Source organism: Cynara cardunculus (assembly GCF_001531365.2).
Source record: "Cynara cardunculus var. scolymus isolate 2C chromosome LG 8, CcrdV1, whole genome shotgun sequence".
NCBI classification, from domain to species: Eukaryota; Viridiplantae; Streptophyta; class Magnoliopsida; order Asterales; family Asteraceae; genus Cynara; species Cynara cardunculus.
Genome location: NC_037535.1, coordinates 14,510,823 through 14,522,519, shown reverse-complemented (window position 1 = coordinate 14,522,519; position 11,697 = coordinate 14,510,823).

Genomic DNA, 11,697 nt, shown 5'->3' with positions numbered 1-11,697 from the left:
TCGGTTAAATGAAATTAAGGTATTTAAAGACTTTTAAAATTATTAAAAGACAGATTTTTTTTTTTTTTGTCAAATACAATTTTCTTCTTAACAATTCATAGATTGTTTTTCTTAATAGAACTATATAAAGGTAAATAAACAACCTCTTATAAAATAGAGATTGTTATTTGCACATCTTTAATGTCAAAATCGGGTCAATTCATGTATTGAGAATGTAAAAAATAAAATTTGATATTAATATATAACTACATTTAACAATATACAAGAATACAATTAGTCTTTTCCCGTAAAAATTGCAATAATTTTATCGACAATTTTATTATTCATTTTGTTATTTTATGACTACGAGATTTGTACTCGATGGGACCGAATTAAAATAAAAAAATAAAAATAAATTTATATTTATATTTATTTTGAAATAAGTGTTCATATGATTATTTTAGTTAAAGTGTTAATTTTCAAAAGTAAATATCTATTTTAGTTAAAGTGTTAATTTTCAAAAGTAAATATCTATTTCAGTTAAAGCGTTAATTTTCAAATATAAATAAAAAATGTTTGGATTTGTCGATGGAAAAAGACGATATTGTTAAATGACCAAAAGGGATATATTCATGTCATAATGGATTGTCGGAAATGTAAAAAAATAAATTAAGAATCATTATCATCATGTGTCGTTATTGTTATTCAACTTGATATTATGCAGTGTTAAAGAATGTGTGTCATGACAGCAGGTGTGTCTTTTACGTATGTTAAACCTCCTCTGTGGTTGTTGTAAGACGAGATGTCGTTTTGGTGTGACTTGGTGTTGCCAAGGCGTGTTTTTTTATTTCAATTTTTACTTTTTAAAATCTTTTTTTATTTTAATTTTACTTTTTAAAATCCTTTTTGTAAGTTTCATATATATATTTTTCTTTTCATATTAATTAAATTGTTTCAGTATCATTAAGTAATATTATGAAGTTGTATGCATATAGAAGGAAAAATCAAATACAAACCTATATCTATTATGAACCTTTGAACCGATTTTCAAGTTATGAAACAACATATGAGAAATATGCAGTAGTGTTCATACAGTGTTGTTTATATATAAAATATTTAGAACTGTTTTACGTGTGAAATAAAACATATAAGTATGTTTCATATACTAAAGCACACATGTAAGAATAGAACATGTGAAACAATATGAATCATACTTTAAAATCAAACTGATTGAATGTGTGTGTGTGTGTGTATATATTTATATATAATATATTCATATGATGAAGTAAGTTGGGAAAACTGACTTGGATTTATTCTTCAATAAATTGTTCAATGCATCTGGCTCGAAATTAATTTCTTTCATATCCTTTGGCGGCATATTCTCTAAGATAAATTCTAAGTTGTTCAAACTTGGTATTGCGAATCTTGATTCGTCATAGTTACTTGATGTTTGTAAATAGATTCTTATAAATATTGAAAGCGATAGACTAAAATTGCATTGAACATTTGTTTGTCAATCATCAAAATTAGCATTATTCTCATTGCATGTAGTGCGGTTTTAGAGCCAAAACAACATATGCAGTTTTAATATTTTTCAAACCACAAACGATACTGTAATGGCCTCAAACGCAAAATATGACGGTGCACTTTATACGGTTTAAAAAATTCAAACCGCAAGCCGTACTACGAAACTTCTAAATTGCATTGTTTTGTGTGGCGTCAATGGACTGTGTGGTTTGGGAGTTAAAATGAACACCCCTAATCAAAACTACGAGATTGTCAAGTGTAACAAAATAATGAAAAATAATTTATGTACACTAGCACCAACGAAATCACTAGATAAGCATGGTGGAAAATGTTTTGTCTCGTGAAGATTTGTAAAGAACATGCATACATAATTTATCTAACTAAGAGCATCTTCAGTCATCCTCCCTACATTTAAATTAATGTAGGGAATAATCTATAACATTCGGATTTTTAGTATCCATAATTTCAAGTTTAGTATGTATTTTGGCCTTAATATAGTCATTTAGAAGTATCATGAATGTTGGTTGAGTTGGTTATCGCGTTTGGCAAAAAAATCAACTTTTGGTCGAAACTGCTCGCGCCCGCACAACTATTTTGCTCGCGCTTGTGAGCAAACCCCAAAAAGCGGGTAAAACTATATGTATACACTGCTCGCATCCGCGTAGCTTTTTTGCTTGCGCCTACGAGCATCTGGGCAGAAAGTTGTTGGGCCTGCAACCCCTTTAATTCCAATTTTCTTCCTTCTTTTTCTTCTTTTCTTCTTCGCCAATTCATTTTTATCTCTCACATTTTTGGTCCAAGAATATTCCTCCTCCAAATCAATTTCTTCAAGAGCATTTAGGAGCTCATAACATTAAGATTTCAAGTCTACATCCAAGATCTGAGTTCATCTTCTTCATCTATATTTCCACCATTGTTGACCTGGTTTTTGGGTTCTTCCTAAAAACGATTTGTATGTTACCCTAACCTTTCTAAACCCTTATTCTTGTTAAAAGATTTCATTTTAACCTTCTAGAACATCCCTTCTGGTGTATCTCTATTATATTGAGTTTTTGATCATTTTGGGTGTTTTGGGTGATTTGAGATTTTAGCTAAGGATTGTATGATTGATTTCGGGATTACTTTTGGCACATCTCTAGGCTTGGTTGAGACTCAGATAAAGTTCCTAAAGGTGGGTGTTGGCGGATCTAAATCCCTCACCATTTTGGAAGCTAGAGATGAATTTGGAACCTATGTTTAACCTAACCTAGCAATGTGAGTTTAAGTTGCTTTGCTAAAACTATGTATATGCCAGAAATGTGTATTTTGATATATCGAAATGTTTTCCTTACTATCTACCAAATTTGTTGTGTATTTGATGATGTTTATTGTAACGACCTGAATTTCAGACAACATCGGTTGAGGTAACCTTTATGTGGTTATTATGTGAAATATGTGATAACATGCATGTTATTTAAATAAATGCATGGATTGTGTGCTTATGTGCAAAAATGTGTTACTGTGCATACATATGAATTTGATAAAATATGTGTGTACATGTAAGGTGAAAGGCATACAAGGGTTATTTTATTAAAATAAGAAGATATGATATCTTCATGGTTAAGTAAGATTGAGTTTTAAAATAATAAACCCACCGCCCAAAGAATTTTATATTGTTAAAACATACACCGCCTCTATTAAATAAATATATAAGGGAGATAAAAGATAAGATTTTATCTCATCTTATTTTGAAAGAACTTTGAGAGAAAAGTGTGTGTGGCGGTGAAAACTGTTCTTGAGAAAGTTATTTGCCTAAAAAGCAATTTAAGGAATCTGTGTTCCTTTGAAGAAATTACCGTGTTTTGAATCTGCAATCCGTGCTTTTAAGGTGAGTTTTTTATACTTAAACCTTTATATGATGTTATTTGAACTGCTAGGTTTTGATGATTTGATATTTGAAAGAAGATTGGTAAATACTATTTTCTAACAGTTTAAAGATACGTTTTTATGATTCTGAATTTGGAAACTGTTTTGGAAAATAAAGCAGATGTTGCTTTTAAAAAAACAGTTGATGGATGATATCCTATTTTTAGGATTTAAAAGAGATTCTGAGTTTGGAAATGATATTGAAAGAATTGGTAGTTCTTGAGTTCTAAAGTTTTGAAGATAAACTGTTTTGAAACCATTATTGGTTAAAAACTATAGAGGATATTCCATCAAGACGATTGTGACTTCGGTCTGTCTTCGTTTGTAATTAATCTACAGATTTTGATGGATAAAATAATTGAGGCTATTTCATCAAGACGGTTGTGACTTCGGTCTGTCTTCGTTTGGAACTAATCCATAGATTTTGATGAGGAAATAAGGGTGGCATATCAAGGAGAGGTGTACCATGGGATAAGGGTGACATATCAAGGAGAGGTGTACCATGGGATAAGGGTGACATATCAAGGAGAGGTGTACCTTCGGTTATAAGGGTGACATATCAAGGTGAGGTGTACCTTTGGATATAACGGTGACATTTGTATGTGTGAATATTATAGCTCTTGCTATTATGTCTCTTAAGATTGTGAAAGATTTAAGTTCTTACTTCTTTGTGATTTGAGGACTCAGCGATGCTGCTTTTATTAGAAATGATAGTATTTATGTTATTGAGAAGGGGAAAACTTGGCTTATGGCCAATGGTTTTGGATAAACTCTGTTTGGAAAAGTGTTTGATTTATGAGGAACAGAGAAGCTCCGGTTGTTCCTTGAAAGGAAACAGAGGGGCTCTGGTTGGTCCTCACAACAGAACCAGAGGGTTCTGAATGATGATTTGATTTTTGATACAAGTCTTTTACAAAGCTTTTATCTAAACCAGAGGTTCTGTATCTATTAGATAGGAGCTCTGTGTCAAAGTTATACTTTAAAAAGAATGTTCAAAAGATCTTATACTCATTTTAACTTAGAAACTATTCTTACAAGGAAAGACAAACCAGAGGGGCCCTGCAAGTTGGGCCAGAAGGCCTCTGGTTGGTCTTATGTTTTGAGCCAGAAGCTCTGGCTAGTAGAACCATAGCTCTTGTCACATTAAAACCTTTTAATAATCGCATTTATACTTGAGAAAAGTATTCTAGCTACCTTTAAGTGTTTGATTACATGCATTATGAAATATTTACTTGAGGTAGAGGAACCAGAGGGACTCTGGTCCTGCTACCTTACAGAAATAATTTCTAAGTCTGGTCATAGGGATTAGAGGACCGATGGACAGAAACAGATCATGGATTTACATTCCAATATGTGAAATGATTTATTTAAATAATATTTTGATGATTTTTACCCTGCAATTACATGGAAAAATGGATCTCACTAGACCTTCAGGTCTAACCCTCATTTTGTATTTCAAATATGTATTACAGGAACTGCAAATAATAATGATAGTAAAGGAAAGGGAAAAATATGATTTGTTTCCCTATATGCATAGCTATATGAAGATCAATGGAGGTGTTTTGATGTTGAATGATATGTAACATGTAGTACAAGAGCATGTATTTGGAATTTTTGGTTTGTGTATTTTGTAACATAGTTCTTGTACTTTGGACCTTTGTGGGATTAAACATGCATTCTCTGAATGAATTATATGTTATATGCAATGTGAGTTATGGGGTGTTACATTTACACACTTGGTGTTTTTGAGTTAATATACCTTTAAAATGTATATATTTGGAATCTTTGAATATTTTGTTAAATAAATCATAAGTATAGGTTCTTTTGATGATTTATCTCATAAATGGGGATTATTTGATGTTAAATGAATTTTGGTGTAGTTGGTTTTATAAATCGTTTGGAAAATTAACATCTTTGTGTTATGAGACATTTTGGAAATACATATAGTATGATTTCATTTTGAAAAGAGTTTGCCCCAACTAATGATGAGTTTGATAAGTAAACCATACTTTTGGAGCATGTGTTTGCATAAACGTGGATTAAATGTGTTTATTGTTGTTGGTGACATTTATTTATTAGTTAATTGAATTGTTGAGCTTTTAGCTTAGTTTTGGCTTAAATGAGTCTAGGGATGTTGTCCGATTTGAATGACTATATATTGACATTTTGGAGTTATATGTATTTACAGGATAGTTGTTTATAAAATTACATGTTTTGAGTGCGTTGGTCATTCATTTGGAGTCATATAATTTAGACTGTGATATATTGGATCCATAGGCATGCAAGTCAGTCTTGTGTGATGGTCGTGGGGGTATTGCGGGGTTGAATTCTAGGACTCTTGTTTTACGACCTTAAATTTTTCAAGAAGTCACTAGGAGGGTTGAGCCTGAAAGTGCATGTCTTGGTGACACATCCGGATCTCCATCGCTTGATGGTGTTCCCTTTTTAGGTAGACATTAAGTAGGCCGAGCCTTGAGGTGGAAGTCGTAAGAATAGACACTAGGTGAACCGAATCTTGAGGTGCAACTTGTTAAGGAGTCGTAGGAACGTTTGGACTTTAAGTTGTGAAGTGTTATGAGAATAACGTTGTATGAATGGCATGCTTACATGTTCCTGTCACTCTCAACGAATACGGGTCTCCCCTATTGTTGTAAATGTTGTTTTAGGATAGTGTATATCAATGTTTTATATTACTTGGGTTTTGACAAGTAACTGTAATTTACAATTTTGATATATTGGATCCCCTCCATATATTAAGGTTTTGAATAAAAAGGTTATATCCATGTTTTTGGTATTTGATTTCAATCATATTTCTAATTCGTGTGAGTATTGAGTTTGGTTCCACAATGGTGAGGTATTTCTATTTGAGTGTTTTATCATGAAAATGGAGGTTTTGGGAAAATATGTCACTTTTTATTCTAAATGCATTTCACGTATGAAATTGTGATTTAAATAACATTCTTTCTATTCTACCGCTTTATACAATGGATGAAAACTGCTTAAACCTACTAGGCATTAAGCCTAACCTTTTTTCTTTGTCGGCATGCGTATCAGGTCCTTGTTGGGGTTTGGTCCTAGCGACACTGTGATGATTGAGTGCTAGTTAGAGGCACGAAGAGGAATTAGCTATCCGGAAGACAACTGGAGATAACATCTATCATTGTGTTTTAGTAACACCCATCCCTTATAATAGTTTTGTGTAAAGGTTGAGATCTATTTATTGATGTTAAAACTTACATTGCCATTGTAGGTAATCAATTGTTGACCTTTAATATGGTTTAAATCCTTGTTTGATGTATTATGGAAAAAAACTATTTAGACGCCCTTTCCAAATTTAAGGGTGTTACATAATCCTGCATAAAAAGTGCATGGTTTTTTTAACATAGTAGTCCAACCATGCTCCCTACATTATTAACTACATTTGAAACATAGAAAGCTTAAAATAAATATAGGGAGTTCATTGAGTTGTTCTAAAATGAAACATAGAAAACTTAAAATAAAGCACAAATGTTGAGTTTATAGTCTTCAACTAGACACTTTATATGACTATATCCTGAACAATAGGATACTAACTTCATAAATGAAATTTTCACGTATAGGAATATAACTAACTGAAGTGTAGTAGGGTTCATTATTCCATTTCCTTCAACTCATGTCCTGAATATCACGCCAAACCTGTCTAAACTGTAGACAATAATGTGTAGTCTGCTTCTCCTTAAAACAACCTTGATCTTCCATTGTTACTTTCCAAAATGACTGTTCTTGCCCCATTTTTCAATGAAAAATGATGAAGTCGATGTAGCAATGAAACCCTTAACGAGAGGAGAACAACCGCATGTAGAACTACCACCAACAATACTATCACTTGGTTCATAGTTTTATCGAATACTTGTCCTACATGTATAAAATACTATACATTCTATTGGATACTTGATAATAACAAATGTATCCAAACAAAATCTAATGCTCTGATACCACTTATTGGGATTTTTAACAAACTTTACGATCTCAAATTTTAACAATACGTGACTCCAACCTAACAATTGAATGTGAACCAAATTAGGATTGGATTACTGGTTTGATAAACGTTTAAGAAATGTGCAATCATACATAACATCATAAGGCGATGAGCAACATAAGTAACAACGATGTTTTGTTAGATATACGTACTCGGATATGATACGTTACTGGATAATCTCTTTGGATCATGAAAAATTCACTGTCCAGATAGCCTTGGGTATCACGAATTTTGTATTGGACAATCCAAAAGAAACCCTCTAGATCTCAAAGGTTGTGAGATCGAGTTGTTATATATACCTATATTCTCGTTTACATATTTATATGAGAGATCGACAGTTACGGGCGGTTATGAGCGGTTATAACCGTTAATGGATAAGATCAGAGAGTAGTTACAACAGTTATCTGAACTCTGATTATTTTAAGTCTAAGTCTGATTGCATAGATTATAACTCTGGTTGCACAGACTCCAAGTCTGACTACAAAGACTCCAAGTCTGATTGCAAAGTCTAGAGTTTCAGACTTAGTCAATAACTCTAATCTAAAGCACCGGAGATCTTATTACACTACTCCAGATATATACTTAGTGAAATTTCGTTAAGCAATTTCAAGGACATTTTCAATGTTCTAAAATCACTCTAGATCATCCTGAAACTAGAACCTACTAAGTCTAATTCTTCTTAAAATTCATAAACCTCTGGGTGCTGACATTACCCCGCTAGGGGCGCTGCCCCCATACTTCACCTGTTGCCCTAGAACCCTACAAAGGGTGTGGCCCCCTTGACGCCCGCCTTATGGAGATCTATGATGATAGGGGAAACATTTGTGAATGTGCATTCCACACATCCTAACTTACTTATGTTTGCCTTATCACTTTAATCGATCTCAAATAAATCACAATTACACCAAATGATTGATGACACTAAAATCTCACCAACATATTTAGCGTAGTTCTACTATCCATTTACTAGTGTATGCCTATAATGAATGGAAGATAATGTACTCCTATAATTAAATGTTAGAACAAATGTTTACTAAATGATCAAAGAAAACACAAAAAATGGTAGCCCAAATGTCTTCTAGATAGAAATGCAAATAGGGGGAACAAGTTACAAATCAATATTTTATGCATCATTGTTCTAATGAATAGAAATGACAAAATTTTGTATAAATCTCGTTTTTGATGCCCCATATGCGACTTTTTTTCAGCGACCTAAAAGTCGCTGACCAAAACTCCTTCGATTTTTCAACATGAACTTGGATGACTTCAAAACAAGTTTCAAGTCAGTTGGTATTCTATACATGAGTTCAAGATGATTACGAAGTCACATGCATGTTGCATGTAATGTATGAAAAAGTTGTATGTCAATGTATGAGACTTGCAAAAGCAACGGGCAAGTCCCATGCATTTTAGCTATACATAAGAGTGTGTATCTCAAATAGTATCCATTTTGTCGATAAGGATGACTACTCTTGGTTTTCAAAAATGAGGTTCAAATAGAATCAAACGTTCGATCTATCCGGTTAGCATTTCACCATCCATCTCGAATTTCTATAGAGTTGAACTTCTTGCAATAAAGCTATTTATGTATTTCTAGTGTTTTTTAATCTCTTTATACCCCAAAATCATCTCATTTGTATCAAATTCAGATCATCTATAAACAATTTATGCATAACTGAAAATCAATGGCACATGTTTTGAATAAAAAGGTCATACATAAGTTTGTGTACACCAGGTCTTGAAATTAACAATCACATAGCCCCTTCAATAGACCTGAATTAATGACCATTAAAGAACAAACTCAATATCTTATAAGTTAAAGTACCTCTCAAAGTTCTGTATTTTTCCTGCTTTATTATGAATCACTCAATCCTAGAATATATACGCTAAAGTGAATTTTGTGTCAATTCATAGAACTCAAAATAAATGCTCTAAGATATTTGAGACTCGAACACATCCATATACCTAAACTCGTTATCTTGTTTGCCAACATTTATTGAAATGCATCTAAGTCAACCTTGTTTCATTATATCAGACATTACCGTTCACTACAATAATTGCAAAGTGATAGCTTAAATGGCACCTAAAAAAACGCTAATAGGACACAAGCCTAGTTAAGAAAGAGCATCTTTTATGGTAGGTGTTTATAAGCAATGAATATTATTATAGAGATTTCTAATAAGTCCCTCGTATTTTATAGTACAAGGCTTAGTTCTTAAATCTTACGATGATTTTTGTGTGAAATGATTTTTTGATTAAAAAAATTGTGGTTTGATAATTATTATAGTCACATTAAGCTTTTTGACAATTTTTTAATAAAAATATTGATTTATTAAATATATTAAAATTTATAAAAATTCATAGTTATTAATTCATACATCGTTAAATTATACATTATTGTTTTTATAAAATTTTAAGAATACAACAAAAACAAGCTTATAAAATATTTGATTTGTTTAGTTTGTGTTTTAATGTAATATTTTATCATTTAATAAACAATTGTTAAAAATTTTGTTTATTTAATTTAGTAATAAATTGAAAGGAGAGGATCAAGTGTAAACTAAGTCATTTGTATAAATCGTACAAACTTTATTTAACGAATCATAATTTTTTTCACCTTTTCTAATTGTGAGAGTTGATTAGTTAATTTTATTATGCATGACATTAATTATGGACATTATCATCTTCATCATATTAATTTTAGAAAACAAATTGCATCAAAATGACAAATAAATGAAATAGTTTCACACTACTATAAAACCGACTATTTCATGCGGATATTTTCGCTGGAAATTACCGACGAATTTCTGGCGGATGTTAAAAAAGTCAACTTCTTTGACTTCCGCTGGTAATCCGCCACTAACTACTTAGAAAAAATAAATTTTTTTATTTCAGTATGATTTCTGACGAATATCTAAAAATTAGAATTTAGCAAATTAATTAACTATATTATATCACTTTATCAACGGATTTTCGGCCGATTTTTGATTAAGCAAACAGTTGTCGGTAAGATAGCGATTAAAGTTGATTTTTAAATCCGCCGAAAAGTGATGCCGATGGTAATCTTCGGAAATAGTGGCCGCTAGAAATATAGGCTGCTGATGGTTCACCGAAAATATTTATTTAATAATTTGTCCCATTTTTATGAAAAATTTAAATTTATAATTTAAACATATTTTCGGCGAATTACCAGCGGCCGTTACTTATCCTCCGGAAATCCGTCGGAAATATGTTTAAATAATAAAATAACTTTTTTTGGAAAAATGTTTTCCACGGATTTTCGGTGGATTTGTGGCGGGGTTGTGTTTTTTTTCGGTTTTTCCGGCGGATTTCTGGTAGATTTCACCGGCTGAAAAGTGCTCCATTTGGTAGTGTCATTTTTACATAGAAAAAAAAAATCTAAAATAGATTCATCTAGAAAACAATTATATGAAACAATTTCATCATATTAAACAATTTAATTAAATGAAACAATGAAATCAATAATTTATATGGTTTGTATAAATGACTTGTTTTGTATTAGATTCCTCCCGTAAATAAAAATAAAAGTATAATTATCTAACGGCTATTTTATAAAATCATAAAAGATTTATTAAATATAAATAAAAGGGAAAATTGCATCAAAATAAAACCAACTTTCACCTGATTCCTATTTTGGGGAACCAACTTTTAAAATCATCATTTTGAGGAACCAACTTTCACCTGATTCCTATTTTGGGGAACTAACTTTCAAAATCATCATTTTGGGGAACCAACTTGCACCTGATTCCTATTTTGGGGGAATCAACTTGCAAAATAATTATACAAAAAATGGGAAAATTGCACCAAAATAGAGCCAACTTTCACCTGATTCCTATTTTGGCTGATTCCTATTTTGGGGAACCAACTTTTAAAATCGTCATTTAGGGGTCTCTATCAAACTTTTTTGTTTATTTAAGAGTCTGGTTGATCTGTTGAACAGGTAACAAATAATATAAGGGTCTCTATCAAATTTTTGATTGGATTTGCCAAATTTGATTTGAACTTTAATATTGACACAGATTGGTTAGATATAAAAATCTTGAATGTGATATTTAATATTTATTTTTTATTGCATCAATTAATTTTTTCTATTAAATTGATATTTTTATTGCATTAGTAAAAACCAATTTTTATCGTGGTAATTTGAATTTTTTTTTCAAAAAAATCTTCAATTTGATATCTGAATTAAAAAAAAAGATTTGAAATGAAAAATAGATTTTATTGCATTAATTTTTGAAAAAAAAAAA